The 5,609-nt window shown below is 49.7% G+C and overlaps 1 pseudogene; it reads right to left on the reverse strand.

Moving 5' to 3' along the window:
• Positions 1–4,784: 4,784 nt before the first annotated feature.
• On the reverse strand, positions 4,785–4,964 carry LOC146171037 (U2 spliceosomal RNA; annotated as a pseudogene).
• Between the last annotated feature and the right edge of the window lie 645 nt (positions 4,965–5,609).

Genomic DNA, 5,609 nt, shown 5'->3' on the forward strand with positions numbered 1-5,609 from the left:
TTTCTCCGGGAGTAGGAGCCATTATCGATCTCCGGAAGCGTACCGTGACAATTTCGACCGAGAAAGCTCCTGATACTGACACCGAGAATCGCCAGGACCACCGCGCCGCCCTTCGAATTGCCGCTGAGAACGTTTCTATTACGCCACGTTCCAGTGTTTTCGTGACTGTTACCTGCGACGAACTACGTGAAAGGACGGCGGTCGCTGAGGGCAATCCCTCCCTTTCGCTCACCCATAGCATCATCTCAGCGCGGAGTCTTATCTACCTCCGTAACGGCCGATCAGAGCTCCTGGTGACTAACTTCACGAACGAACCCCGTCATCTTTTCCGTGCTACTGCAATCGCATTCGCCGACTGCTTAGCGGATGTCTATGAATGTTTTACTTTCGGTGCAGTTGAAAACGTGTGCCCATCCGTTCATCGCCTTGATGTTTGTACAGATTCCTTGAAAACACAGCAACGTGAACTCCGTTCTCTCCTCCTAGAATGCAGCGCTTGTTTGCGACCTCTTGTGAAGCACCGCATAATTACGTCCGACGATGCCCGGTCTATATGCCAGCAGCCGTACCGCATCTCAACTACGGAACGTGAAGCGATTCAGACACAGGTTCAGGAGGTGCTTTGTGATGGTGTCATTCCACCCTCCAACAGCACATTGTCGTCCCCTGTTGCGCTGGTAAAGAAAAGGATGGCACCCTCCGCTTCTCTATTGATTATAGAAAATCACTAAAAAGACGTTTACCCGCTGCCTCGTATCGACGACTCGCTCTACAGACTACGTTGCGCCCAGTACTCCTCATTTCATCTGAAGAGCGGGTACTGGCAGATTGAGGTAGATGAGCGGGACCGCGAAAAAGCGGCTGTTGTCACCCCAGATAGTCTGTACGAGTTTAAGTGCTGCCTTTCGGCCTATGTTCAGCGCCGGCTACTTTTCAACGCATGATGGACACGGTCCTCGCTGGCCTCAAATGGCAAATTTGTTTACCTCGATGATGTCGTCGTGTTCTCTGAAACCTTTGCCGAACACCTTCAACGCCTGCGCAAATGGTTAGACGCCCTTCGGTCAGCTGACTTAACACTCAACCCAGATAAATGTTGCTTTGGCTACAAAGAGTTGAAGTTCCTCGGTGATGTCGTGAGCGCCGCGGTCGTGAGTCCAGACCCCGACAAGACTTCTTCTGTCGCCATATTTCCCGTTCCTGCAACCAAGAGAGGTTTGAAACGCTTCCTGGGTCTCTGCGCGTACTACCGCAGCTTCATCGCCGATTTTTTCAAAGTTTCCGCCCCCCTGACTCGCCTCACGCGCGATGATACACAGTTCGTGTGGGGCGCCGAGCAACAAGAGGCTTTTTCGGAGCTGCGCAGACGACTGAAAACGAGCCCTGTTCTTGCCCACTTTCATGAAGACGCTGACACCGAAGTCCACACCGACGCGAGCAATATCGGACTCGGCGCTGTACTCGTTCAACACCAAGCAGGCGTCGAAAAGGTCCTCGCGTATGCCAGCCGCACGCTATCCCGCGCCGAGACAAACTATTCCACTACGGAAAAGGAATGCCTTGCAGTTGTGTTGGCAACGATGAAATTTAGGCCTTACCACTATGGCCGCCCTTTTAAAGTGGTCACCGACCACCATTCTTTTTGATGGCTGGCCAACCTCCGCCCCCCATCGGGGCGCCTAGCACGATGGAGCCTCCGCCTCCAAGAATTTGAGTACACCATTATGTATAAATCTGGCCAGAAGCACGAAGATGCTGACGCGCTGTCGCGCACTCCCGTCGGTTTAGTCGATGAGAGCACGGACGACGAGAGCGGTTTTCTTGGACTGGTGAGTGCTTCAGACGTAATGACCCGACAGCGAGGTGACCCGGACCTTCAACCTGTCATTGATCACCTGGAAGATCGAGCTGCTGATATCCCTCGCCAATTTGCTCGGAAACTGTCTGCTTTCTGTCTCCGGAATGGCGTTCTATTCAAGCAAAACTCCAGCATTGTTGGCCGAGCGTACCTCCTCGTACTGCCGACCGACCTCTGTGCCGATATTCTTTTTGCTTGTCATGATGAGCCCAACTCTGGCCACTTGGGCTTTGCACGCACACTCGCCCGAGTTCGTCAAGCCTATTATTGGCCTAAACTTGTTGACGCCGTTCATCGCTTCGTGAGAGGCTGTCGTGAGTAGCAACGTCGAAAGGCAACGCCTCTCAAGCCAGCGGGTTTGCTCCAACCTATTGCGCCACCCCAGATTCCATTTGATCAAATCGGTATCGACCTTCTCGGCCCATTTCCGCTAACATCGGTCGGTAACAAATAGATTATAGTCGCGACCGACAATCTCACACGGTATGCGGAACCCGTTCGGTGCAGTGTGGCACGTCATCTGAGATCGCCCAGTTTTTTATGCAGCAAATCGTGTACGTATTAGAGCTCAGTCACACGAGCCATCGTAAAACCACTGCCTATCATCCACAGATGAATGGCCTCACAGAGAGGCTCAATAATACGATCGCAGATATGATTGCAAAGTGCATAGACTCTCAGCACAAGACCTGGGACGAGATTCTCCCGTATGTCACATATGCCTACAACACTGGTATCCAAGAGACGACGCGTTTTACAACATTCGCCATGCTCTATAGACGTGACGTTCAGACGGTGTTGGATGCAATGCTTCCGTGCTGCACGGATGATCATGTTCTCAAGCCAGACGCCGAACAGTTTGCTCAGCGCGGCAAGGAAGCACGTCAACTTGCCCGCATTCACATTTAGCAACAGCAGGGTAAGGATACGCGTCTCTACAACCTCCATAATCGACATGTCACATGCCAACATGGAGAGCAAGGTTGGGTGTGGACACCAGTGCTCCTGCCCGGCTTGTCTGAAAAACTAATGTCGCGTTACTTTGGACCTTACGAAGTTCTGCGCCGTGTCACGGAAGTGACATACGAAGTTCTTCCAGCGGGTTCTGTGCAGCCCTCGCGTCGACAACCACGTTCATAAGTGGTGCACGTTGTTAGCATAAAGCCGGATTTCACGCGGTAATGCGCAATGTACTATGCGCTTGTTTCATTGCCATGTAGGACACTTTACCCCGCTTCCGTTTTCTATTTGATTTTTGTGCTTATCCTTTTGTTTTCTTTGGCATCGCCCGTTGCTCGCGATCAGCCTCTGGTTTCGTTTTTTTTAGGAGGAGAAGTAATGCCACCTGGTGTTTCCGAGATTCTTAGGTGGCGCCTGGAGAAAAAGACGGTGAAGTCTTCTCGCGCGCTCTGTGCAGAACGCTGGCTGCTGGTACAGCTTCTCCCGGTCTTTTTAGGTACGTCTAGCCCTATTGTTCGTGACAATATCAAGGGTACAATTATAACCAGCAACATATATACGCTGTTAAAACAGTGTTTTTCAGAAATATTTTGAACATTTCCAAGCAATATTTTATTGCAGACACCTACTGTTATTACAGAGCTTTAAAATAGGGGGCCCCAAAGCTAGCTTGGGGCGTCGAAATGAACATGCGCAGAACGTAAGGCGCGCTTGGGGCATTGGGTTAACGCTATGGGCTGCTCCTATTTTTCGGAAATAGCGTTCGCCCCAAGCCACCGTTGGGTCGCTTTGGTTACGGCAACATGGCGGCGTTCGGGCAAGCGGCGGCCGCTCGCCTCGGCACACATTCGCAATCCCCGCTCCATGGTATCACGCGTTCATGGAAAACGTAAGACCAGCGAAGCTTATGCTATGTCTCATGATGCCCGCACTACCAAATTTTAACGATAAAACGCACTATATTTTCTGATTGCTTCCGGATTTACCGAGCTACTAGGCGTAGCAAGTTCGCCTCCTTTGGTTGGCATGGGGACTAGACAGCGGAAAGCGCGGAAGGTTCAAACGAGGTTTCCCAGCCTCGGCCTGGATTGACAATTTGCCGATTTCGTCTTGCCTGACAAATTTTACACAAATTTAGTACTTTTTCATGAATAAAATTGCGTTGTTGGCTCTTTTATATTTAAATGTTTTCCTTTGGTTTACTTGTGGCGCTGCAATCGACGAACGAAGCAAGACTCCGCGAAAACCCCTATTCCAAAACTCGCCACTCGGCTAGCACGTTGCGCCGCCGCGCGCTATTTCCTTGGGGGCCCCAAGCCTTGGGTCCCCCTATTCTAAAACTCCATATTAAGGCAAAAGCCTTTATTGCCTCGTCGTTGTCGCCAGAAAATGTGTCACGCTTTTGCCGCGGCTCTTAATGGTGGAGATGGGAAGACGTCATGGATGTCTCCACCAATCACAGAGCAACACCACAGTAGGCGCAAATGCGTCACCTATATGGCCATGTCAATGAATGATCAGTTGCTAATTAGTAAGTAAATAGTTATAAAATCATAAATATACACTGACTGCTGATTATTAGCTAATTATTACTCATAAATTGCTAGTTAAACTGGAATTACTAAATATTTACGGTTGCATAAATAATTAATTACTAATTAATACCGCGTTTTTTGTAAAATTAAGCACACAACAGTAAATGTCGGAAAAAAGTTCTAAAAAATTAAATAAGTAAAGAAGAACGATAGACAATTGGGCAAGTTGGTATCGATTCATATTGGAAGGGCACAGCGCAAAACGACACGGGACGAAAGGAAGAAGCACTCGTGTGTACGTCTTCTTCCTTTCATCCCGTGTGTTTTTGCACTGTGCCCTTCCAATATTAAAAAAATAAAGCAGCAAGCTCGGGTGAAAAGAATTATTTTTTCTGATTTTTAATTGCGATTGTCTTCCCTCAAAAGGGGGAAGTCGCTGCTCCGGTCCCGGAGGTAGTGCAGTACCGGGTCGACCCGTGGCGGAAGTGGGGAAAGCCCCGAACGCTCCGCCGCGCTACAAAAATCAGTTTAATATCATGGGTACAAATAGAACCCGTAACAGATATTAAGCTGTTAAGAAAACAGGTGGCTTTCGAAAATGATTGGGACATTGGAACCAGGAAATGGTCATGGGCTCCCTTAGAGCGGGAGCATCCATAAGGGGGGAGGGGGATCTCCAGGTTTTCAGTCTTCGGTATGTCAATGTAAATGGGAGACATCCGAGTTGCGTTGGCTTACAAAAGACCCAGCGCACAAAACATCAGCCATTCGCGTAGTGTTGTGACGTGAAGGTCCGGTGCCAGAGCACCGCTCCCCCATGCCAGCCGTTCAGGGCACGCAATCATCCGATGGGCAACGGGGACCCAAGCATTGCCGGGAAAGGAATGGTTAAAGGCTTGTTCTAAGAACCGAGACCTTGAGTAGAGTCCCTACCCCTAGCATCGATCAAAGGGCTACACTTGGCCAAAGGCCGAGATATATTGACCCGCAGGTCTATTTTGATCTTAGCCAATAGGCCGAGAAGCGAAAAAATGAACTGCGGTTCGATCCTATCAAAAATATGTGCCCAAGAGGCGCCACTTATCGGCTTTTGCAGAAACAGCGCCGGTCCACCGTTTTTCGTAGTAGCACTTGTTCTATGGTTTGCCAGATAACGACACATCCCTCAGAGGAGATTCTTAACCAAACCGTTCTCTAGCACCCTAAATAATAGACCTACACGCAATGACGCACGGAAAAGTAACCCCAAGTGTCAC

The sequence above is a fragment of the Amblyomma maculatum genome, unplaced genomic scaffold (genome assembly GCF_055883805.1).
Source record: "Amblyomma maculatum isolate TAMU_Amacu unplaced genomic scaffold, ASM5588380v1 scaffold_23, whole genome shotgun sequence".
In the NCBI taxonomy this organism is placed as follows: domain Eukaryota; kingdom Metazoa; phylum Arthropoda; class Arachnida; order Ixodida; family Ixodidae; genus Amblyomma; species Amblyomma maculatum.